The 26,650-nt window shown below is 41.1% G+C and overlaps 1 protein-coding gene across 17 annotated transcripts in view; it reads right to left on the reverse strand.

The window, feature by feature from the left end:
• Window positions 1–26,650, reverse strand: part of TENM3 (teneurin transmembrane protein 3) — a 1,704,102-nt gene that overhangs the window by 695,221 nt on the left and 982,231 nt on the right. Inside the window, exon 1 of one of the 17 annotated variants that reach the window (XM_073643489.1) lies at window positions 2,243–2,602. The exons of the other annotated variants lie outside the window; for them this stretch is intronic. The gene's annotated coding sequence lies outside the window, so the exon portion shown is untranslated. Of the gene's footprint in view, window positions 1–2,242; window positions 2,603–26,650 lie in introns of those variants that run through there. 17 annotated transcript variants of the gene reach the window in all.

Consider the following 26,650-nt stretch of genomic DNA (forward strand, 5'->3'; position numbering starts at 1 on the left):
CAATACCTATGGTCCACCATGAGGCATTTGATTTATAAAAAGCCCTGAGCTATGGCAGGTCTAGAACTTATTTCATTTCGGTTCCACCCAAATCAAGTTTTTATAGCATAAACGATCTGATTTTGCAATGTGATTAAGATTTACTTCTGCAGGAACCAACAAGTCACAGCTGCGCAGTAAACAGGCCTTAGTGGGAGCAATCGAGTAAACCTTGGAAAAAGTTTCACCGGCCCCTTTACTGCAGGAGTGAGACTGCGAGATATTGGCAGGCAATGCAACGTAGGATCCCCCTAGCTATGAATGTGTTATAGATGCTCGAGTCACTGTGCAATGTACAGTAAAATAAATCACTATATACATCAGGTCACACCTCATCAGGCACCCTGTGTAGAATATCAGATGTTCACAGCTATTTTAATCATACACTGAAGACTATTTTTCCTCTGTTTAAGGAATTCTAGTCTGCAAACGAACAGCCTTCCAAGACTACCAGAAACCCAAGGAAGTCCAGTTAAATCATTCTGCAGATCTGCACCATCTCTGCGAGGCAATCATCAATTTCACTTTCAGGAAGCGGAGACCGACCACAAAGTTTAAAAAGAGCCCAAGATTTCTGGGGTACATGCCAGTTACCCCAATAAAAAGGGCAAACACTTTATTAATTTATACAACGTGCTATGCCTTTAGACCCCGTCAGACGGTGCAGGTGCTGACTCTTTCACTACCTGAAGACTGCACACAGACTGCTGGGAGAGCCTGAACACACACACACCGCCATGAATTATTAAAGAGGAACAACATTAGAACCTGCCAGTAAAATATAACTGGGTTCCTCCTATTAACACACAGCAGCCATTGCATAAAAGGTTTCTACCTAGAGTAAGTGCTTTATGGGCTCATCAGAGGCTTGGGCATAACCCGTGCATCAGAGCAGGAAATGCCAGATCTATAATTGCAAATAAATAAGATAAACTTTTCGCATTGGAAATGTAGCGGCTTCTCTCCCCGGCTGCTTGTCCTTTACCGGAACCCTATTTTTCACAACATACACATGGAGAGAATCACTTCAGTCTTTGTCTGCAGGAATCATACCCATGCATTCAAACTGGAATTTAAAATGCCTGCATAGGATTTTTTTCTCTCAAGCAATGTCAGGGGGTGGAGGGGATGCAGAGTTAATAAAGAGCAGATGAAAGGGGAACATAAATACCATCACTCTGAATTAAATTCAATAATCTGTGAAGTTTGAAACCAGACTCTACGTAGTTTAATAACAGAATGATAGAGGAGGAAACGGTGGGAAGAGAAATATATTCAACATGCTTATCTGAGGTCTCGCTCTACAGCCTGACAGGTATATCTCCAGCCCCATCTATGGAAATATATACATATTGACTGCACAGAGGAAGAATACAATATCGCGGATAAAATATCGGCTCACGCTCGCCACGGATTTGTTAAATCAAGCAGACAACATAATGTTGATTTAACTCATGCCATATTTAGATACAATTTATCACACTAAATGAATATTTGTCAAACACAACTCTCCGCCAGGTTTCATTTTAAAGTTTTAGAGAACAAAAGGTTTATTTTAAGAATGAAAAATCTTGGCTCTGCACAAACTGGAGACGTGAATCTGCTTTCAATTACAGAAAGTATTTCCACTCCACTGAGATGGGATCAAATCTTCAACTGCACAATCTCAGGGCAATGCATCTGATTATACCAAAGCCTTGAAGAACCCAAAATTACTTTGTGCCACAGCCATATTCTGCACACGCCGTCAATTAGACACACACTCCAACAAGCTGGCGTTGGCAATGGGCAAACAATAAGGACTATTTATTTCCTTGGTGCTGTCACAGCAAGGCTTTGTCCTGCCACATTACCTGCCCTCTCGCATTAGGGAGTCGGAGCCTGGATCTGTCTGGGACCTCGCTTCGGAGGATCGGACCAGGGTTCTGGGGGCTTATAGTGGAAATGGTTCACCACATAGGACTGCAGTACAGTTCACCACTGAGAAGGCATGCTCTGCTGGACCCTTCCTTAAAGCAGTCCTACCTAATATTGGAGGTGCATTGACACTACTGTGTCATCTCGATCCTTGCCAAAACAAAGGAGACACTAAGGTGCAGAAGGAAACCACCTCCAATGCTCTTCTAGACATCAGTAGAGACAGGTACTATTTGCAAGCAATACAATCTCAGCCCCTCAAAAAGAATGGTGTAAAGTCCTTTACCTCTATGTGTCTTCTCTTTGCTTCCTCAAGGGTTAAAAAGCCACCTCATTTCAGATGCTAATGGTTCTTGTGTAGAGATTCTAGCACACAGAGCCTCCTCCCATTCCAGCAGCAGCAGACCAGGCAAGGTACAGTGTTGGGAGGATGGAGATGCCCCTTCTTGTGGAGCCCTGCAGATGCCAGTGCCTCAGGCTCGCCAGGCTGCTGGTAGGGCACCTTCCCTGTTGCTGGTCCTGCTCGCCTGGGTGTATGTGAGTGGCAGAGCTCAGCCTGTGCTAGTTGAACCAGTCTATAATGTATCACGTTACAGAGTCTGGCTTTCTCTTCAAGCACTGAGCAGCAATCAGACATGATAGGCTGAGACTTCTCTGTTTACACCCAGGCAGGAGGAGGGGGCAGAGCTTGGCTCTCTTTAACTCTTACTAGCACAACACAAAGCTTCAGTATTTACCCAGGCTGGTAGTGCCCACCTGTCAGGGGTGCCACCTGCTAGCAGAGCCCCCCCCAGCAGCCATACAGTCTGGACAGTGCTGCTGCCTCCCATCCTCTCTGTTAGTACATTATTAGCTCCCTCTTGTTACACAATTAGTCCTTATGTATAAACATGTTTACAAACAACACTTCACTTGTTACATTACTGTGGACATGAGGGTTATTGGGAAGTAAAGGGTCTCCTGCGCTGCCGGTGTGTATCCAATCAAGAAGTCAGATCACACGTGCCCTTTATTCCCTACGCGTTTCGAAGTAATCCAACTTCTTCAGGAGAACCACAGAGATTGTATACTGCAAGAGATAACAGTCCTAAATACAGTGAAGATTCAAATAAGAGCGCCAAAGACTAAACGCCCACATGGGGTGTGGGTCATTCATCCATTGTCATTGCAAATAAAGTTCACGAAAAAGAAGAGATGAGAAAAAACATTGACGCGTATGTTTATTATTATTATTTATTAGTATAGCGCCATTTATTCCATGGCGCTTTACATGTGAAAAAGGGGTATACATACAAAAACAATTACAATGATCTTCAACAAAACGTGACGGCGACTGGTACAGAAGGGGCAAGGACCCTGCCCGCGAGGGCTCTCAGTCTAGAAATGGATGGGTGAGGATACAGTAGTTGGGGGTATCTTTAGAGTTTTTCTCCTCTTCTTTTTCGTGAACTTTTTTGAATCTTCACTGTATTTAGGACTGTTATCTCTTGCGGTATACAATCTCTGTGGTTCTCCTGAAGAAGTTGGATTACTTCGAAACGCGTAGAGAATAAAGCACACGCGTGATCTGACTCCTTGATTAGATACACACCAGCAGCGCAGGAGACCCGTTACTTCCCAATAACCCTTAATACTACGTTACGTTGGATCCTCCAACCAGAGGGGCTGCAGACGCTGGAACCTTGTTTTATGCCTTTTTAGTGTTGTGTCTTACACCATCAAATCAGGTGAGTGGAAACACTTTGTACAATACAGTTATCCGGATAACACCCAATTGCGCTGATCTTGTTCCCTCGGCAACTTCTCTACTATAGAAATGAAACAGAGATGAAATAGTCACCTTTACTAGTTGGACTTGCCTTTTAACAATATGCACATATAATCTAGTTGGTATTACTGCAGTCCTATGTAAAATCAGTGACTTTTTTGTTGTTGCAAACCATCTATAAATTTCTATATTGCTTCTAAAAGTTTGTGGTTTTTTTTATACTTTCTCTAAGATCTGCCAGAATATCTATAAGATTAATATGATGCATTTGTGAATTTCTTTTAAACTCCAGATGACAGTAAATGCAGCTATAATGTGTTCTTATCACTATATGGAACGACAGACATGTATAACCTATCGCTTGTCATCTTTATAATTTATTATGGATTTCAAATATCTAAAAAAAAAATGTAAAACTAGAAGACAAAAAAAAGGTCCCCATATGGTGCGAAACATTGCTGTCACTATGGGCCAATACATTTTCTACTTTTATAAAAATGACTGCATCGGTGTGCTGCCTCCATTTATTTATATAAAAAAATTTAGTTGTCTGTGATTTTGTATAGTCCATGAAAAACAAAAATTATCAGTCTGATCAGCCTGTTTCAAGTAATAAACTTAGTTCTGCTGTGTCTGTCTTGACATTGTACAGTGTAAGACGATGGATTCAATTATATTAATGATGAAGATTTCATGATGAGGTCTAAAGACCCAGACACACAGAAGGCAGGAGATTCTGCAGAGGCTCTGCTTGCTGGCACATTAGAATACAACCACCACCAATAATAACAATGGTTTATTACTAGATGTTGACTGAAGCATTGAAGATAAGCGCACACATATAACTCTGAAGCAATATTTTAGATTGTGCCTGGAGGATATCTTGACTGTACACAACTTAGTCTACCTAATTGACTGCGCCTGTAATTATCACACCTGTCATCATACTCGGATATTCCCAGTACACAAGAGCTTAAAATTCAAGTTGTGTCAAAGTTGTGGAATTCTCTGTGAAGTGGAGAAAGTCTGTATACTTTCACTGAATATCCAGGAAATGCACAATATGAAAATTGTGTTTGTCTCTATCGATGTTTAAAGGGAACCTGTCACTAAATTCATGTTGCCCAAACTACAGACACCACAAATCAGAGCCTGGCTATGTGAATCCATTTGACTAACAAGTGTCTCACTGTGTACACACATGAGAGAGACCTATCAATCAGCTGGAGAGGGGCAGGAGTGGGCCGGACTAGTCAGCTCTCTCCCCATAGTCCCCAGTCAGCTCTTCACACTATGCTTTCTCTGAAACGGCATTTCAGAGTAAGGCTGTGTGCCCACAATGCGTTTTTAAGCATTTCCGCAGCGGCAAAAACGCTGCAGAAACGCTTAAAAAAACGCATGGTAGAAGGCCTGCCATGTTCCCCAATGATAATCCGCATGTGCTGTGCACATGCTGCGGAAATTTCCGCTGCGGATTATCATTGCGGAAAAAACCGCAGCACTACCAATTATTTTGCGGACGTGCTGCATTTTCGCCGCCATAGACTTGCATTAGAACGCATGTATTCTGCTTCACTAGATAAGCACATGCGGAATACATGCGTTCAATGTGCGGATGGTACCCAGGTCTAGAGGAGAGGAGACTCTCCTCCGGACCTGGGTACCATAGAAAACTGTAAAAAAAAAAGAATAAAATAAAAAATATACATTATACTTGCCTTCTGATGGCCCGCGGTGCGCTCGTCCTCCCTTGCCGGTAGATCGCGGTGGACTGGAGGACCTGCGCTGACGTCATAGTCATGTGACGGCAGGTCCTTCAGTGCAGTGTACCGTGATCTGCCGGCAGCCAGCACAGGAGAGCCGCAAGACTGCAGGGGCCATCAGAAGGTAAGTATAGATTTATTTTTTTTATTTTTTACCATTCTTTACGGTCACACTATATAAATCCATGCCGGTTGCATGGATTTATATAGTGTGACCAAGTTGACAAGCACTTTCCAAGTGATGCTAAAATCGCTTGGAAAGCGCTTGTCAACCCGCATGCGGAAATGCATGTGAAGAACGCTTCACTTCCGCATGTCCCTGGCAGGAAAAACGCATGTACAATCCGCATGTACAATCCGCATGTTTTTTTCTGCCAGGGAGATGCGGAAACGCTCAGGAAAAATCCGGAGCATTTCTGCATCGTGGGCACATAGCCTAAAACCTACTTGGCTGCAATTGGGCAGTCACGCTCTGATTCAAGCTGCTTGTGTGTCAGGATTCCTGTTGTCCTTCTACAGTTGACCACTAGTGGCCGCTATTGTTAATTTTAATAATTGTGCTGCAATTTCACTCCTTACCACTGGAGGCTGATGTTGTGTTCTGCAATTGCCCTTTACTAAGATGGCGGATTCAAAACCTGTGGAATCCACCTTGTTTACTGTTTGGGCCTACTTAAAGCCACATGTATCTTTCATACATTGCTTGAGTATTGTGTCTAGCTGTTTAGTCTAAGTCCAGTCACCAGCTCTGAACTGTCTTACCTATTTACGGATTGTTTCCTACAACTCCTTTGCTAACTCTAAGAACATCTACTATCACTTGCTGTTTCTGCTCGTGCTTCTTCGGACACTGGATTCCAGCAGTGCTAACCCAGTATCGTAACACTGTGGTTCGGGAAGCATAAATCTAGTGACAGGTTCCAATAGAAACTGTATGTTCATCATCTCTAAATGAACAGTTCAAGAATAGCATATGGATATATAGAACAGTATATATATATATATATATATATATATATATACTGTATATATATACTGTACATATATATATATATATATATATATATATATATATATATATATATACAGTACAGACCAAAAGTTTGGACACAACTTCTCATTTAAAGATTTTTCTGTATTTTCATGACTATGAAAATTGTACATTCACACTGAAGGCATCAAAACTATGAAATAACACATGTGGAATTATATACTTATCAAAAAAGTGTGAAACAACTAAAAATATGTCTTATATTTTAGGTTCTTCAAAGTAGCCACCTTTTGCTTTGATGACTGCTTTGCACACTCTTGGCATTCTCTTGATGAGCTCCAAGAGGTAGTCACCGGAAATGATTTTCACTTCACAGGTGTGCCCTGTCAGGTTTAATAAGTGGGATTTTTTGCCTTATAAATGGGATTGGGACCATCAGTTGTGTTGTGCAGAAGTCTGGTGGATACACAGCTGATAGTCCTACTGAATAGACTGTTAGAATTTGTATTATGGCAAGAAAAAAGCAGCTAAGTAAAGAAAAACGAGTCAGTCAGTCCGAAAAATTGGGAAAACTTTGAAAGTGTCCCCAAGTGCAGTTGCAAAAACCATCAAGCGCTACAAAGAAACTGGCTCACATGAGGACCGCCCCAGGAAAGGAAGACCAAGAGTCACCTCTGCTTCTGAGGATAAGTTTATCCAAGTCACCAGCCTCAGAAATCACAGGTTAACAGCAGCTCAGATTAGAGACCAGGTGAATGCCACACAGAGTTCTAGCAGCAGACACATCTCTTCAACAACTGTTAAGAGGAGACTTTGTGCAGCAGGCCTTCATGGTAAAATAGCTGCTAGGAAACCACTGCTAAGGACAGGCAACAAGCAGAAGGGACTTGTTTGGGCTAAAGAACACAGGGAATGGACATTAGACCAGTGGAAATCTCTGCTTTGGTCTGATGAGTCCAAATTTAAGATCTTTGGTTCCAACCACCGTGTCTTTGTGCGACGCAGAAAAGGTGAACGGATGGACTCTACATGCCTGGTTCCCACCGTGAAGCATGGCATGTTTGGCCCTTTTGTTGGCCCTTTTGTCTTCACTCTGCGGTCCAACTCACCCCAAACCATCTCGATTGGGTTCAGGTCTGGTGACTGTGGAGGCCAGGTCATCTGGCGTAGCAGCCCATTACTCTCCTTCTCGGTCAAATAGCCCTTACACAGCCTGGAGGTGTGTTTATGGTCATTGTCCTGTTGAAAAATATATGATGGTCCAACTAAATGCAAAACTGGATAGAATAGCATGCCACTGCAAGATGCTGTGGTAGCCATGCTGGTTCAGTATGCTTTCAATTTTGAATAAATCCCCAACAGTGTCACCAGCAAAGCACCCCCACACCATCACACCTTCTCCTCCATGCTTCACGGTGGGAACCAGGCATGTAGAGTCCATCCGTTCACCTTTTCTGCATCGCACAAAGACACGGTGGTTGGAACCAAAGATCTCAAATTTGGACTCATTAGACCAAAGCACAGATTTCCACTGGCCTAATGTCCAATCCCTGTGTTCTTTAGCCCAAATAAGTCTCTTCTGCTTGTTGCCTATCCTTAGCAGTGGTTTCCTAGCAGCTATTTTACCATGAAGGCCTGCTGCACAAAGTCTCCTCTTAACAATTGTTGAAGAGATGTGTCTGCTGCTAGAACTCTGTGTGGCATTGACCTGGTCTCCAATCTGAGCTGCTGTTAACCTGTGATTTCTGAGGCTGGTGACTCAGATAAACTTATCCTCAGAAGCAGAGGGGACTCTTGGTCTTCCTTTCCTGGGGCGGTCCTCATGTGAGCCAGTTTCTTTGTAGCGCTTGATGGTTTTTGCAACTGCACTTGGGGACTCTTTCAAAGTTTGCCCAATTTTTGAGACTGACTGACCTTTATTTCTTAAAGTAACGATGGCCACTCGTTTTTCTTTACTTAGCTGCTTTTTTCTTGCCATAATACAAATTCTAACAGTCTATTCAGTAGGGCTATCAGCGGTGTATCCACCAGACTTCTGCACAACACAACTGATGGTCCCAACCCCATTTATAAGGCAAGAAATCCCACTTATTAAACCTGACAGTGCACACCTGTGAAGTTAAAACCATTTCCGGTGACTACCACTTGAAGCTCAACAAGAGAATGCCAAGAGTGTGCAAAGCAGTCATCAAAGAAAAAGGTGGCTACTTTGAAGAACCTGGAATATAAGACATATTTTCAGTTGTTTCAGTTGTTTTTTGTTAAGTATATAATTCCACATGTGTTAATTCATAGTTTTGATGCCTTCAGTGTGAATGTACAATTTTCATAGTCATGAAAATACAGAAAAATCTTTAAATGAGAAGGTGTGTCCAAACTTTTGGTCTGTACTGTATATATATAGTACTATTTACAGAAACAAACTTTATGATGCACAATCTGATGCAAAGATAACTGTTTACCTTATTTGAAGAGACTTTAAGGCATACTATTTATCAGTACATTTACTCCAAGCGTAATTGCATTGAATGGCAAAACCCCTTATTAGAGAAGCACTCAGAAAAGGAGAAGAACGGCGCTAGACGTCTCAAAATAGTAAAAGAACCTACAATACAATTACAACATATTTAGAATGTAGTACCCATCAGTAGATGTGCAAGTAATGCCTTTGAAAGGGATTCTCCAATGGATAACAAACACTTAAAGAATTTATCCTGGACTATTTGATTTTTTTTTACTATGGGCCTAAAAACTAATAGGCAGGTAGTTGCTAACTACCTGCCTGTCCTACCCTGCAACGGCACAGTGGTCACTGACCGCTCCTGCTGACGATTCAGCTGCTCCACGTAAAGAGAACAAGTCTTCTTCTTCCGGGCTGCTCTGTTGAGGGGGTGTAACTGCCGACATCATGCTGATTTACATCCCGCACCCCGCAGTTAGGCAGCTGTCAATCAGCATGACATCTGCAATCACACCCCACCAACAGAGCGGAGTGGAAGAAAAGCTGCTGCTCTATCAATGTGATGTCCATGGAAGCCACTGAATCATTGGCAAGAGCGGTCTGTGACAGTCCTGTGCTGGCAGAGATCAACGGGGGCAGAACTGTAAGGTAGTTACCAACTACCTGTCTTTTAGTTCTTCATAGTAAAAAAAAAGAGCTGGATAACCCCTTTATCCACTTCATGACCCCATAGAAAATAACAACAATCTATCCTCACCTTCCACAGCAGCACCATTCCAGTGTTGCTTCTATTTCCTGTGGGTCACATGACATTGTTGTGTCACATAACCCCTGAGCCAATCAGCATCCACTGACTGTTTGAAGCCTTAACTATTTCATCAGAGCGGACATCCACTCTGATGGAATATCAATGAGCTGCAGCCAATCAGCGGTTGCTTAATGGCTGCAGAGATCATCTGACACAGCGGTCGCTGATTGGCTGCAGGGATCATCTGACACAGCAGTTGCTGATTGGCTGCAGGGATCATCTGACACAGCAGTTGCTGATTAGCTAAAGGGATCATCTGACACAGCGGTCACTGATTGGCTGCAGGGAACATCTGAAACAGCGGTCACTGATTGGCTGCAGGGAACATCTGAAACAGCGGTCACTGATTGGCTGCAGGGATCATCTGATACACAATGCCACATGACCTGCTGAGAATACCACCATCCACTTTGCTGGCCCAGCACTGCTGTGGTGCAAGAGGTGAATATAGATAATCGTTATTTCCTGTGAGTTTTGTTACTTCCCTTTCCCGGCAGGGAAAGTGATGTTCTCTTACAGCATCTCTGTAGACAGGTTGAGTTGGGGATTATACTTACTGTATATGATAATGCTGCAGTTTTTTCCGCTACTTGTTACACTCTGCTCTCAGGTCTCCCATTCCAGCATAGACAAAGAGCATTAATGTTCTCCTCATATACAGAGAGAACTGGTAATACAAGCACATAAGAGCTGCTCAGACACATCTCTGATTTTGCTATAAAACAAGAAACCAAAGCACTTGAATGTTACTAACGTTGAGCTAACAATTAGCAGTCCCGTTCACCACTAATCACTTGAATACCATTACTCTTCAATTCAGAAATAGATGAACTAAATATGAACCCAATATGAAGCTAATGGTAGGCAACCGAGAATAAACTGAAGGCATCTTGTCTGTGGGCATATCCAAATATTCACTTCTTGATATCAAGGAAATGTTACCTTCTTATTTCTCTCCATGTTGTACCTTCCCTAGTAAATATACATTTCTCTACCTGACAATGTCTTAGTCCCTCGTTTATATATGGAGAAGGGCAGTATACAGTTTGCTGTAATTGTCTAAAAGGGAGATAAAAAGCTGGAGCCCCAGGGAAGATCTTGTGGTGTCTTTGCCAACATTCATATTTAAAGAGGTGATGCAAAGTCCAAAGTAATTTTCCACCTACATCCCTATTTAGTGCCATAATCTAAACTAATTTCCAATATATTTCCATAAAAAATTCTCTATTCTTCCCTAACTACATTATGTAACCACTTTTTTTTCCCTACATCCTTTTTGATAATGCTTCGTTTGAGGATCCCAGTGCATGCTGCGATACTCAAACGAAGTGTCATCAGTGGGCAGAGGCTTTGGTCGCTGCTGTAGCCTCTGTCCTCTCCCTGAAACAAAGCATCATCAGTGACACTCGTAGCAGGCGCTGGGCTCAACCCAGTGCGATGTGCACAATGACAGTGCGCTCTCTATTGCCGGCTCAGGTCAGCGGTAACAAACCGGCAACAGAGCATGCATGCCGGGTATTCTGACAATGTGCACTCACAGTGAGCTTTGTTGCAGACTCGTTACTGCTGATCTGAGCTGGCAACAGACAACGCACTGTCATTGTGCACATCGCACAGGGACTAGCCCAGCGCCTGAAACGAGTGTCACTGATGACACTTCTTTTTAGGGAGGGGGTGGAGGCTGTGGCAGTGACCAAAGCCTCTGTCCACTTATGACACTTCGTTTCAGGGATGGGGCGGAGGCTGTGGCAGTGACTGCAGCTTCTACCTCCTGATCACACTTCATTTGGGTATCCCAGCATGCACTGGGAATTCTTAAATGAAAGATCATCAAAAAGGAAGCATGTAAAAAACTATTTAGATAGTGTAGTTAGGTAAGGATGGGGAATTTTTAATGAAAGTAATAAAGTACATTAGAAAATAGTTTAGATTATGGCACTAAATAGCTAGGAGAATGACTTTGGACTTCGGACCACCCCTTTAATATGGCTTGTGTAAGGTGAATTATTACAATGATAGTGATATTTATATGGTGACAACATATTCTGCAGTGCCAAAATTTGTCATGAAAAGTGATGGCAAAAAATCAATCATTTCTATTCTATTAGTTATTTTATAATGTTATGTAATTCTATGCGGGAGCTCTGCTGATTACATTGAGAGGTAGTGAACATTACCTATGCTTGACCTGAGTGCTGAATATGCTCTGCGGATACTGACTAATGTACAGTAAAACCCATTACTAGCAGCCAATATATAGTCTTTGTAATGCCTCTATATAGCAGATGCAGCTCTGCAAATTATTGGACTGCCCCTGCCTATAAAGGGACCATTACTATATTATGTCATTAGAACGTGTGGTCTCCCTGTGCGTCTATGGTCAGTAAGAGGATGCTGGGAGCAACGCTGTACTATACGCAGAGCAGCCACGACTGCCTGATGGATCTGTGATAAGGGCATACAACATCAAAGAACCTGCTCGAAAATGGGGAAAAACAAGTTTCCTCTCAAGCCTAGTTAGTTTCAGATATTAGGTAGCCAGGCAAAGTCTGATTACTAAAGAAAGGGAAAAGACAAAAAAAAAAATCTTTTCATCTGCTGATTAGAGCCTTTAGAGATGACACACGGTTTGCCAAAAAACCATGAGGGAAAACACGATAGGAAAAACTCTGAGCGAGCTTCAAAAACAAAAAAGATTGCTTTGACATGTTGCAGATTAATATGTAAATAAATAAATATATAGATAACCACTTCTCGCAACAATATGCTGCTTTTTTTTATGAACTGTTGCAAGCAAAAGCACTCCAGTCCTTTCAGCTTTCATCAAAGCCCCAGACAGAAGTGAAGCCTATGAGCCGCCATACATCACAGGGATGCACTGCTGATCGCTACGCATCATGCCAGGCTGCAGCGCTCCATTACTGTCAGCTTATTGCATCAAAAATGGATGTCTCACGCAATGTGACATAACTCAGACAGGACTCTCAGAACTCTATAGGGGTTGTGTGCTCATATAGCGCAAACCAAAACCATATGGCTAGCAAGCTTGAATGGGACATTCTCCAGATATTGCACCATGTGTAGGGTGTTATATTGGGAAGTGGGTATGATGATATTATATTACACTAGGAACGGGTAATCATTTCAGCAACAGAGCCAAAAAAGCATGACTTCTGTATAAACTGGATTATGTACAGGGCAGCACGGTGGCTCAGTGGTTAGCATTGCAGCCTTGCAGTGCTGAGGTCCTGGTTTCAAATTCCACCAAGGACAACATCTGTAAGGAGTTTGTATGTTCTCCCCGTGTCTGTGTGGGTTTCCTCCGTGTTCTCTGGTTTCCTCCCACATTCCAAAGACATACTGATAGGGAATATAGATTGTGAGCCAGGGCCGACTCCAGGTTTTTGTGGGCCCTGGGCGAGAGAGTCTCAGTGGGCCCCCTTAACACACACCACGATTCATGATGTACAGATACCACAGAGAAATATATACACATATATATATATATATATATATATATATATATATATATATATGAGTACAAGGCCAAAGATTTCACTTCTTACATTACATGAGCGATATCTATTGTAAATTCCACAATAGCTCAGAAACCAGCGAATCGCTCCACACAGTATACTGGCCCCCATAAAATGCTCCATACAGGATACTGGCCCCCATATAACACTCCATACAGAATACTGGCTCCATGCAGGCTGTGCCCCCACATAATGCCTCATGCAGGCTGTTCCCCCCACATAATGCCTCATGCAGTCTGTTCCCCCCACATAATGCCTCATGCAGTCTGTTCCCCCCACATAATGCCTCATGCAGGCTGTTCCCCCAAATAATGCCCCACACAGGCTGTTCCCCCACATAATGCTCCATGCAGGATGTCACCCCCCCTTATAATGCCCCATGCAGGATGTCACCCCCCCTTATAATGCCCCATGCAGGATGTTACCCCCCCTTATAATGCCCCATGCAGGATGTCACCCCCCCTCCCTTATGATGCCCCATGCAGAATGTCAACCCCCCTTATAATGCCCCATGCAGGATGTTACCCCCCCTTATAATGCCCCATGCAGGATGTCAACCCCCCTTATAATGCCCCATGCAGGATGTTACCCCCCCTTATAATGCCCCATGCAGGATGTTACCCCTCCCTTATAATGCCCCATGCAGGATGTTACCCCCCCTTATAATGCCCCATGCAGGATGTTACCCCCCCTTATAATGCCCCATGCAGGATGTCACCCCCCCTCCCTTATGATGCCCCATGCAGAATGTCAACCCCCCTTATAATGCCCCATGCAGGATGTTACCCCCCCCTTATAATGCCCCATGCAGGATGTTACCCCCCCCCCCTTATAATGCCCCATGCAGGATGTCACCCCCCTCCATTATGATGCCCCATGCAGGATGTCACCCCCCCTCCCTTATGATGCCCCATGCAGGATGTCACCCCCCCTCCCTTATAATGCCCCATGCAGGATGTCACACCCACCCCCCTCCCTTATAATGCCCCATGCAGGATGTCACCCCCCCTCCCTTATAATGCCCATGCCTCCATACATTAAAAAAGACATACTGATAGGGAATCTAGATTGTGAACCCCAATGGGGACAGTGATGATAATATCTGTAAAAGCACTGTGGAATTAATGATGCTATTTAAGTGAGTAAAATAAAAAAAAATAATAATAGGGTGGCCAATTAGATTTTTCCTTTCTTACTTGGGCAACTTATGAAAAAATCAAGGATTCGACAATATTTTTTATGGATTTATTGGAAAACTTCAATGAATCATGGAGATGACAAGTGATACGCTTTCTGTGTATTTTTTCACTGATATTAACACATTAACAGCATTTACAGTGAAGTATAAAATAATGATAATTGCAATGATAAAACCTTTTTTACTCTAGAAAAAGTCACCTATTTTAACGAACGGATGGTAACGCTCATCAGATATGCTATCACCGCAAAGAAAGGGAGAAGGAATATGGGTTTTAAATGAAAAGGAGAAGTAAATATAATTTCCTCCTGTTGGGGGATAACTTTTGATAAATTAACTGGAGCTTCATACATTGAATGAATGAATGACCAAACAAACGAATGGACGAATGAATGGTGGGACTTTCTTGGAGACAAAATATAAAGGACAGACTAGTGATATGTTCACCCATGGCTGATTTGTTTCACGTCTTTCCTAATGTTTTGAAATCCATGTGCATGCTCCAGAAACAGCACCATTCTGATTGTATAGAAATTTCCCATATAAATATATCCTTACATACTACAGTGTGATTGCGATAGAACAATAAATTGTATTTTCTACTTATTTACATAATAGCACAACTTTCTTGGATACCAGTATTTTTTTTTCTCTTTTCATGGTGGCTATGTAGTTCTAATATTGTGAAATTTGCAATCCAACAAGACTGGTCATGTTCATCATAAAATATAAGACATATATAACACACCAAAGCTGGCCATATATATTTGCTCTAAGTAGTTCAAATGTGGTCGTCTCATCAGAATCTGGTTAAGGCCTCATTCAGATTTCATATTTTCATGTACAAGTTCAAGTGTCCATATTTTTTGCAGACCAAGTGGTCCACAGCTAAATATGGAGACATGTCCAATTTTGATCCAAGTCAAGGACCAAACTCGCCAGTGCTAGTCTATGAGTTTTTAAAAAAATTGGACAGTACTTGGATGGTATTACAATTAACATCTTAGTGCGGTTGAATTTTCATGTTTGTATGATAGGAGAAGCCTGGGAAAACCTTCTTGTGCGAAAAAAAAAAAAAAATTCTGATCGTAAAATCTGATAGACTGACCAAACACGGATGAAAATCTGATCCAACACACTGGTAAAAGTTGGTCCATTTTTTGTGCACGAGAAAAATCTCTGACGTCCAAATGATCCCTAAGGCCATGTTCACACAGAAGAAGAATGAGAGACCTCTAACCAAATTCTGATGGTAAAAATTGACACTCTGACCAAATTCAGATGACACTCTGATAAAAACACTGATGAAACATGAACTGATTTCTGAATAAGAGAAAAATCACTGAGGTCTGAATGAGCCTTCAGGGTGTCTGGTAGTGACCTATTCTTCTCTCCACATGCACATAATCATGTACAGTATGTTCCAATGACAGCTATCTCATATTTACAGACAGCTTTAACCTGTCACTTTCCTACAGTTGAAGAACTGAGACTTGAGTCAATGTCATGTAACTGTTTCCAAACTTGTCACGGATGTCACAACCAACAACCGAAAAAGAAGTGAAAATCAAATGAATTTTTATAGTAGACCAGAAAAATTGGGGGACTTTATCAAAACTGGTGTTTTATAGGCTAGCCCTGAACCAAACGTCTACTGGAGAATATAACTGCTTGAACATTATTCCTTGAGAATGCCCCATATTATTTAGAAAAATGAAGGCTCCATTTAGGTATTTAAACAATACACTAACGATCTGAACAATCTAGACAACAGGTAAGTACCAGGAAATGTATCAGCATCTGCTTAATCGCATATCACCATTTAAAAGATGCATTCATGATGATAGATAAAAAAGTACATAACAATAATACCTGTTTAATGAACAAAATGGTTGCTGCATGACAAGCGTCTGCTATGCAGGAAACTGATTTACAATCCTCTGATCTGTGAAAGCTTTCACAGATACAGCACATTAAAGGCGACTGATGAAACGTGCTGCTTGCAATTGTAAGAAAAAAAGGTCTCTTGGTCTAAAATAAATTCAGAATAAAAATAGCTGAATAGGTTAAAAAATTATTAGTAATTTACATTGTTGTAGTGTAAATGAGTAAAATCACTGCTTATAAAACAATCCGGGTCTGACCTCCAGGAGAATCTCATCACAAGTCCATGATAATCTCATGACAATTTTATGACAATGTCCAAGACTATGTCTGGAGAACAAAAAGACAAAAAGATGCAGTAAAAAAAATAAAATTGCTTTATCCTCATTTTTCTTGACATCATCTGTCTGGTTCGAGTTGGAAGGCTCCCATAAACAGTAGATCTCCAAAATCATTGGTTTGACAAACCTTCATCTAAAGTATATGAGGGCCTTCAGGTTTCCTGAACACTGTGGCATTACAGATCAATGTTGTATGGACAAGCAGCCTACTATGGACCCCTTTTTAAGAGTTTTTTTCTACTTAAGAATTCCTATTGAATTTTCACCATTATGATGGTTTCTTGACGAGAATATGGTGCCTTAAAGTGTCCCCAGAACTGCTGAACACTTTCTTAGCTAACAGCAATCTCTCTTAATCCCTATATACAAATGCACTTCCAATAGAGCAGGTCGGATAAAGCCCATGTCAGGCACCACAACATCTTCTGTTGGGGGTCCCCTATAAACATGACATGGTTGACTGGTGCCACTGAAATTGTCAGTACAGCCAACTTCATACATATAAAAGACTTTATAAAGACAAAAAATGGCAGCGCATGAAGTATCTATGTGACCTTGATACAGACTGTAGGGACACTGTGTGCAATATCATGTGCATAGACCCTTATATTGAAAGATGCACATCTCCATTTTATGTTCATGTATTCATTGCATTATGACTACGGTCCATGTCTTTTCCTTTTTATTATTATTTATTTTTATTTATTTTCCTCACCTATATAGCGCCATTAATTCCACGGGGCTTTACAGACATTATCAATACTATCCCCATTGGGGCTCACAATATATATTCCCTATCAGTATGTCTTTGGAGTGTGGGAGGAAAACCGGAGAACCCAGAGGAAACCCACGCAATAATGGGGAGAACATACAAACTCCTTACAGATGTTGTCCTTGGTGGGATTTGAACCCATGACCCCAGCACTGCAAGGCTGCAATGCTAACCACTGAGCCATATTATTAATATATATTATTTTCTACATAAAAAATGTAAATTTTACATTTGTAAAAATGCTCAGTACATTTAGATAATACCACATAGCTAATTTTAATAAGACATCCTCTCATCATCCTTTTTCGACAAGTGTCAGATGAACAGACCTTGGTCTTCTTCTTTCTGGTGCCTCCAGTCTTTCCACTTCTCTGTTCTCGCCTCTCTCCACAGTCAGTGACCTCTCTGTTTTCCTTTCTATTGGAGTAGATTATTTCATTCTTTCAAATATTTGTCATTGATCAAAGTGTTGACAAATGTAGTGGAGTGTCACCTATGGTCACGGAGCAGCGGTATGTAATGATAAATCTTGGCTTTATCTCCACTCCATATAACTCTTGTCACAATAAATATTCCTATCCCATAATTCTTTTTCCAGTTCACTGAATATTCCCCAAATAATGGAAGTCATCCAAGTTGAAGCCTAGCTATCCATTCTGTAGCATTATTCTATTATTCCATTAATCAGTTCAGGCTCCATCTAACCTGGACAGAGTTACAGTATAAAATGAAACAGAAGGGCGCTTATGTTAGGGTTTCCAATCACACATTTCGATCTAATTGATTCCATAAGAGAGAAACACTTCTTCCTATTGCACATTCCAAAAATGACATGAGAAATACTCCAGTAGCCAAAACCACCAATGTCGAAAATATGTCAGTGTCATCACCACATGGAGATACTTCTGAGGAAATGTGAGACTTGTCTCACAGATAAATGATGAAGGAACAGACTAATGGCATAGAAATCAGAATCCCTCCGTCTCCATGTATTTTATCAACAAGTGTTTGCCATCTGTAGTCAGAATATACGGCACAAGCGATCACTCACAAATGACCAGAAAAAAAAGTATTTTTTTACTTGATCTGTACATTTTCTTTACAGATGGACTTCATAGTTGGGAATTGTGGTCCAATCAAACCCCAATTCTTTCTACATGGACCTAAAGGGGCTGAACCATCAATTCTCCCTTTTCTCCCCCCCCCCCCAGGAGCTGTGGTATGATCAGACCAAGTTCCTGTACGGTCAGACAAAGGGCTTTACACAGTACACAGCAGGGGCACATTTATAAGATTATCTCAGCACAGGAACATTTTATTTAAACACATCCAATTGTGGAACTTATTATTATTCCAAGATCTATTGATTAAAATGTTCTTTATCCATTGGAAAATCACTTTAAATGATTCTTGTTTGGCTTATTGTTAACATCAGAAACTTTGTACATTTTGCAAATAAAGCTATTTTGGAATGGGGATGGAATAATTTTGATTGCAGTGGTACATAATAATTTTGCATAAGTGGAGGCTGGACCCTTCACTTTGGTGGGTCCTAAAAAAATTCAGGTGATACCAGTTCTATTAGCACTTTAAAGTGAGACAAACTGAATCCACATGGAAATGGCATATGTGCAGGTGTGAAAGGCACCCATCACAAACCAGATACTGATCATGAATCAGATGTGATCATCAGTAGAGATGAGCAAATTAATTCACGCGACTCCACTCTATTGGCCAGGTGAGTAGTCTCTGGCTGTTGGATAGGAGGCTCAGAAATCTCTTACCTTCTAGGATCACCAGCTGACGTTTTTGATTTGCCGGCATCAGTGCCGTAATGATGATGTCACGTGAGCCTGGCTAATCATAAGCTGTGCCGGGGATCCTGGAAGATAAGAAATTCACGAGCCTCCCATCCAGACTACGGATCCAGAGACTACAGACCTGGCCAATTTATCGAGGTCCCGTGAATCGATCCGCCTATCTCTAATTATCAGCCATGTTTAGTTGTGGCCACATAGCCACTGGATGAATTGTTAACTCAGCGTCCAGTTTGGCTGATTATTCTTTTAATGCATCAGGTTAATGTGACATTTTCTAGATAACAGTTGATTCCTTGACGCAGACAATGTGCCATATCTTTCCTCTAAGTGCATTACTTTTACTTGCAGAAATGGTATCTTTTCCTCTATTTTTGCACATTAATATCAGCAGAAGGACGCCAATTGTTGTAGGTAGTGTACATTAACTTAAGAGCGTTTTGAACAAGATGACTCAGGTCAAGGTTTTTGAAGAGTGCCGGTAAACATCCTTATATACGACAGATATAAAACTTCTAGTAATTTAGGATGCCATTTAGGAATAATGAAATGTATGTGAAATTGATAACCTTGTATTCCATGGTGAAAGAGAACATGCACATTCGTCTTGACACGTGCGGATTGACAGAAGTTGTGCAACATAACACAACTCTTGGGGAGAAATAATAGGGTCCCAAGACTTGGCAGAAATTAGTTTTGTGATTGATTAATGTCACAGCTGTTCACTGCAATTTCCCACAAAACATTTATTCCAACAGCGTAACTCAAGAGCCCGAATAATAAACCTACTGAGCATAGCTGCAGCTTGGTCTGTGCTCCGAAGTCAGTCTATGGTAAAAGATGAGCAGAACGCCTGCTACTGATAGCAGGCCAAAGGGATCCATCTGTAAAACGTCAGTCTGAGCACCTAAAGAACTTCATTTGCTGCTCACAAGCTCGGTGCTATTTGTTTCGAGTGGCCTTGTGAGTGGCTGTCCTGTGCAGTCAGCTCTCCAGCACATTAGCTTCTGGGCGTACGTGCTGCACCGATTCACATGTCTGAACAGGGGACACAATTACACTGAGGTAAAGGAGGATTTCATTCTCTGGCTGCATCTGAAGAATTGTAAAACGTTTAATTTCTGAAGATATTGATTGAAGCAGATCTATACCCTCCTAATAAATAAACCAGTGGACACATGACATGTCTAACTGCAATGTAAATCATGACCGTGTAGAGGAATTATAGGTAGGGTTACCCTATGTTAATGAGGGTAATGACCGCCATAAATAAGTGTTGTCTGATGTATCAGCTATTCTACTAGGAGAACATATTGATCACAGGACCAGCAGGTGAATAGATAATCGACTAGAGATAGATAAATAGATTTATATGGGATACAGATAGATAGATAGATAGATAGATAGATAGATAGATAGATAGATAGGACGAGATAGATAGATAGATAGATAAATATAAATTTTTCCTTGAACTGGAGTGCTGCCTGATTTTTTCCATTTAGATAGATAGTTATGGGATAGATAGATAGATAGATAGATACTTTAGATAGATAGATATATACTGTAAATAGATTGATACTGTTGATAGACACTGTATATATTTTACATACTGTAGATAGATAGATGGATAGATAGATAGATAGATAAATATAAATTTTTCCTTGAACTGGAGTGCTGCCTGATTTTTTCCATTTAGATAGATAGATATGGGATAGATAGATAGATAGATACTGTAGATAGATACTATAGATAGATACAGTAGATAAATACTATAGATAGATAGATACTGTAGATAGATAGATAATAGATAGATACTGTAGATAGATAGATACTTTAGATAGATAGATATATAGATACTCTAGATAGATAGATAATAGATAGATACTGTAGATAGATAGATAGATAGATAAATATAAATTTTTCCTTGAACTGGAGTGCTGCCTGATTTTTTCCATTTAGATAGATAGATATGGGATAGATAGATAGATAATGTGGATAGATACTATAGATAGATAGATACTGTAGATAGATACTATAGATAGATAGATACTATAGATAGATACTGTAGATAGATAGATAGATAAGAGATAGATATTGTAGATAGATAGTTAGATAATAGATACTGTAGGTACATAGATAGATACTGTAGATAGATAGCTACTGTAGATAGATAGATAATAGATAGATACTGTAGATAGATACTTTAGATAGATAGATAGTTAGATAGATAATAGATAGATACTGTAGCTAGATAGAAAGATACTGTAGATAGATACTTTTGATAGATACTTTAGATAGATAGATACTGTAGATAGATAGATAATAGATAGATAGATACTGTAGATAGATACTGTAGATATATAGATAATAGATACTGTAGATAGATAAATACTGTAGGTAGATAGATACTTTAGATAGATACTTTAGATAGATAGATACTGTAGATAGATAGATAGATAATAGATAGATATTGTAGATAGATGTAGCGCCCAGAGGGTTCGGCCGCTACAGGGGTATTGCACCTCTGCCAGAGGTGTGATATTCCACTCCCGGGTAAGGATGGAGTATGGACCAGGGCTCAGTTAGCTGCATGCATCACACACACCCCATTTCCGGGGGACAGCTCAACGGTGCTCCCATTTATACAGTAATGCAGGCACGACAGACCATGTCCCTCGCTGGAGTGGGGAGGGGGGAGGAAAACCCAGTGATGTAGGAGCAGAAGGGGACGGTTTCTGAGCATAGGTAGGAGCTCATTGGGTGCTGGTCACCTGAGCTCACACTCAGAGGAGAGGTATAAAAGGTGGGCACCATCTTAGTTCAGTCAGACAGTCAGAGAGAGGAGAAGACAGGGAGCGGAGGCTCTGTAGGAGCTCAGCTCAAAGGCAGGCCTAGGGTGAAGGCCGGAGCCTGGGAGGAGAAGGAGAAGTAGGCCTGGAGAAGAGGCTGAGGGAAGGAGGAGAAGAAGGAACAGGAAAGGAGGAGAAGAAGGAACAGGAAAGGAGGAGGAGTGACTGAGAAACAGAAGGGCTCAGAAACAAGAAGGCAGAAGGGACCCTAAGGACCCAGGAAATTACGGGTGACGGGTCAGGCAAGAAAAGGGTACCGGATCCCAAATTGGTGGAGGTAAATTATCCCTCAGCCAAGAACCGGAGGTCGTGATCATCACTTGGTGCGACCCCCTGCTAAACCTTGCTAGGAAGGCACCATATAGGATAGCGGGAAACGGGGCCCACGTTTACCCGCATAGACCCGCGGCAGCTGGACAAAAGCTTGGTCACTGGTGGGGCACGAGCCAAAGGAAGGATAGAAGGGAGTCCTGTGCCATACTCTGGAATTGCCTGGGGGTTGACCGAGCCCCTCACCTGGTGGACGCAGCACGGCTTGGGCAGTCACTACCTGTACAGAAGTGGCTTGGAGTATATGAACTGTGAGTAAAAGACCCTGGACTGCAACACGTTGTCTTTGTGCTTCTTACTTCGCCAGCACTAACGGTACTGGGACTCCCTGCACCATCACCCCCTCCATCTACTACATTGCCCTGAGGCTACACTCTTCCCGTGGGGAGTTATACTAACTCAGCTGCACACACCATCAGCCTCAGGGGACTGCCTTGCAGCGGCGGTTCATGATAGCCGCAATCCACGGGTGGCGTAGTCGGACATTACCTAAAACATATAAAAGACTGCCACTGGTCTGACCACCCTGAGCCACGGGACCGGGTCGCCACTACTACTCCCAGCATTGCCCTGAAGCCCGGTCCCGAGTGCCCCAAGGCCCAGGGGGCGAGTCATAGATATTGTAGATAGATAGATAGATAATAGATAGATACTGTAGATAGATAGATACTTTAGATAGATACTTTAGATTGATAGATAGATAATAGATAGATACTGTAGATAGATAGATAATAGATAGATAGATACTGTATATTGATAGATAATAGATAGATAGATACTGTAGATAGATAGATAATAGATAGATACTGTAGATAGATAGATAGATACTGTAGATAGATATATAGATACTGTAGATAGATAATAGATAGATGCTGTAGATAGATAGATAGATACTGTAGATAGATAGATAATAGATAGATACTGTAGATAGATACTTTAGACAGATAGATAGATAATAGATAGATACTGTAGATAGATAGATAGATACTGTAGGTAGAAAGATACTTTAGATAGATACTTTAGATAGATAGATACTGTAGATAGATAGATAGATAATAGATAGATACTGTAGATAGATAGATAATAGATAGATACTGTAGATAGATACTTTAGATAGATAGTTAGATAGATAATAGATAGATACTGTAGATAGATAGATACTTTAGATAGATGCTTTAGATAGATAGATAATGTACATAGATAGATAATAGATAGATACTGTAGATAGATATTGTAGATAGATAGATAGATAATAGATACTGTAGATAGATAGATACTTTAGATAGATACTTTAGATTGATAGATAGATAATAGATAGATACTGTAGATAGATAGATAGATAATAGATAGATAGATACTGTAGATCGACAGATAGATAATAGATAGATAGATACTGTAGATTGATAGATAATAGATAGATAGATATTGTAGATTGATAGATAATAGATAGATACTGTGACAGATAGATAATAGATAGATACTGTAGATAGATAGATACTTTAGATAGATAGATAGATACTGTAGATAGATAATAGATAGATGCTGTAGATAGATAGATAGATAGATAGATACTGTAGATAGATAGATAGATAATAGATAGATACAGTTAGGTCCATATATATTTGGACAGAGACAGCATTTTTCTAATTTTGGTTCTATACATTACCACAATGAATTTTAAACAAAACAATTCAGATGCAGTTGAAGTTCAGACTTTCAGCTTTCATTTGAGGGTATCCAAATTAAAATTGGATGAAGGGTTTAGGAGTTTCAGCTCCTTAACATGTGCCACCCTGTTTTTAAAGGGACCAAAAGTAATTGGACAATTGACTCCAAGCCTATTTCATGGACTGGTGTGGGCAATCCCTTCGTTATGTCATTCTCAATTAAGCAGATAAAAGGCCTGGAGTTGATTTGTGTGGTGCTTGCATTTTGGAAGGTTTGCTGTGAAGTAAACATGCGGTCAAAGGAGCTCTCCATGCAGGTGAAACAAGCCATCCTTAAGCTGCAAAAACAGAAAAAACCCATCCGAGAAATTGCTACAATATTAGGAGTGGCAAAATCTACAGTTTGGTACATCCTGAGAAAGAAAGAAAGCAATGGTGAACTCATCAATGCAAAAAGACCTGGGTGCCCACGGAAGACAACAGTGGTGGATGATCGCAGAATCATCTCCATGGTGAAGAGAAACCCCTTCACAACAGCCAACCAAGTGAACAACACTCTCCAGGAGGTAGGCGTATCAATATCCAAATCTACCATAAAGTGAAGACTGCATGAAAGTAAATACAGAGGGTTCACTGCACGGTGCAAGCCACTCATAAGCATCAAGAATAAAAAGGCTAGACTGGACTTTGCTAAAAAAACATCTAAAAAAGCCAGCACAGTTCTGGAAGAATATTCTTTGGACAGATGAAACCAAGATCAACCTCTACTAGAATGATGGAAAGAGAAAAGTATGGCGAAGGCGTGGTACAGCTCATGATCCAAAGCATACCACATCATCTGTAAAACACGACGGAGGCAGTGTGATGGCTTGGGCATGCATGGCTGCCAGTGGCACTTGGTCACTAGTGTTTATTGATGATGTGACACAGGACAGAAGCAGCCAAATTAATTCTGATGTATTCAGAGCCATACTGTGTGCTCAGATCCAGCCAAATGCAGCCAAACTGATTGGTCGTCGTTTCATACTACAGATGGACAATGACCCAAAACATAAAGCCAAAGCAACCCAGGAGTTTATTAAAGCAAAAAAGTCGAATATTCTTGAATAGCCAAGTCAGTCACCTGATCTCAACCCAATTGAGCATGCATTTCACTTGTTAAAGACTAAACTTCAGACAGAAAGGCCCACAAACAAACAGCAACTGAAAACCACCGCAGTGAAGGCCTGGCAAAGTATCAAAAAGGAGGAAACACAGCGTCTGGTGATGTCCATGAGTTCAAGACTTCAGGCAGTCATTGCCAACAAAGGGTTTTCAACCAAGTACTAGAAGTGAACATTTTATTTACAATTATTTAATCTGTCCAATTACTTTTGGTCCCTTTAAAAACAGGGTGGCACATGTTAAGGAGCTGAAACTCCTAAACCCTTCATCCAATTTTAATGTGGATACCCTCAAATGAAAGCTGAAAGTCTGAACTTCAACTGCATCTGAATTGTTTTGTTTAAAATTCATTGTGGTAATGTCTAGGACCAAAATTAGAAAAATGTTGTCTCTGTCCAAATATATATGGACCTAACTGTAGATACCCCTGGACAGGAGCACGATAGAAGACACTTTGTGGATGACATAAGACACGTCATTCACATGAAACAAGCAGGACGACGATGATCTCAAGAAGAGAAAAGGCGCCAGATTAAGACCAACGATGCCCATCAGAACAGACCGCCCCATTGGTGAGTATAATGAAAGCTATTTTTTGTGTTATGGAGAGCGCATTCGGGACATATATACAGCATTCTAGAACATACAGGTGTTGGCCCTATATCATATTGGGAAAAATCTGGTGACAGGTTCCCTTTAAAATAACAGGAGAACCTGCAGTAGAATGGCTGTGTCGGCCTCTCACCATTCCCTCCTCCATAGAATCTTATGCGCACTGACTCCTATGTCAGTAATGGGAGAATCTGTCTTCACCGAATACAAATATTACCACTGAATTCAGAGTTTTCTAAGTGACTGATCAGTCCAGAAGGAAAAAGAAGATTTTTCTGATAAGATATAATACAAAGTTTCTTATTTTCCTGTGTCCTATTGATTTATGAAAACAAATTTAAAGTGACGATTACTCTTTAAACCTATATCATTTCCCCTCTAAGCAGTGTTGACCTTACTGGTAAAGGTGTTAAAGGGAATCTGTTAACAGGTTTTTGCTATGTAATCTAAGGACAGCATGCTGTAGGGGTTAAAACGCCAAATTTTATCACCTGGTGATTACCATTGCGGTGTCTAGCTGCTGCGCGGGTTCTCGTCTGACTCTGCCCCCTCCTATGATAAGCTTACTGTCTATAGACTGTGTACATACAGAGCCTGGTGTGGGCGGGGTCAGCTGTGTTGTGGGCGGGGCCAGATATGTTGTGGTAAGCTGTGGTGTGGGTGGGGTCAGCTGTGATGTGGGTGGGGTCAGCTGTGGGTGGGATCAGCTGTGTTGTGGGCGGGCCAGATATGT

Source organism: Phyllobates terribilis, unplaced genomic scaffold, assembly GCF_046119375.1.
Source record: "Phyllobates terribilis strain yellow unplaced genomic scaffold, ASM4611937v1 Scaffold_1__5_contigs__length_1240528914, whole genome shotgun sequence".
NCBI classification, from domain to species: Eukaryota; Metazoa; Chordata; class Amphibia; order Anura; family Dendrobatidae; genus Phyllobates; species Phyllobates terribilis.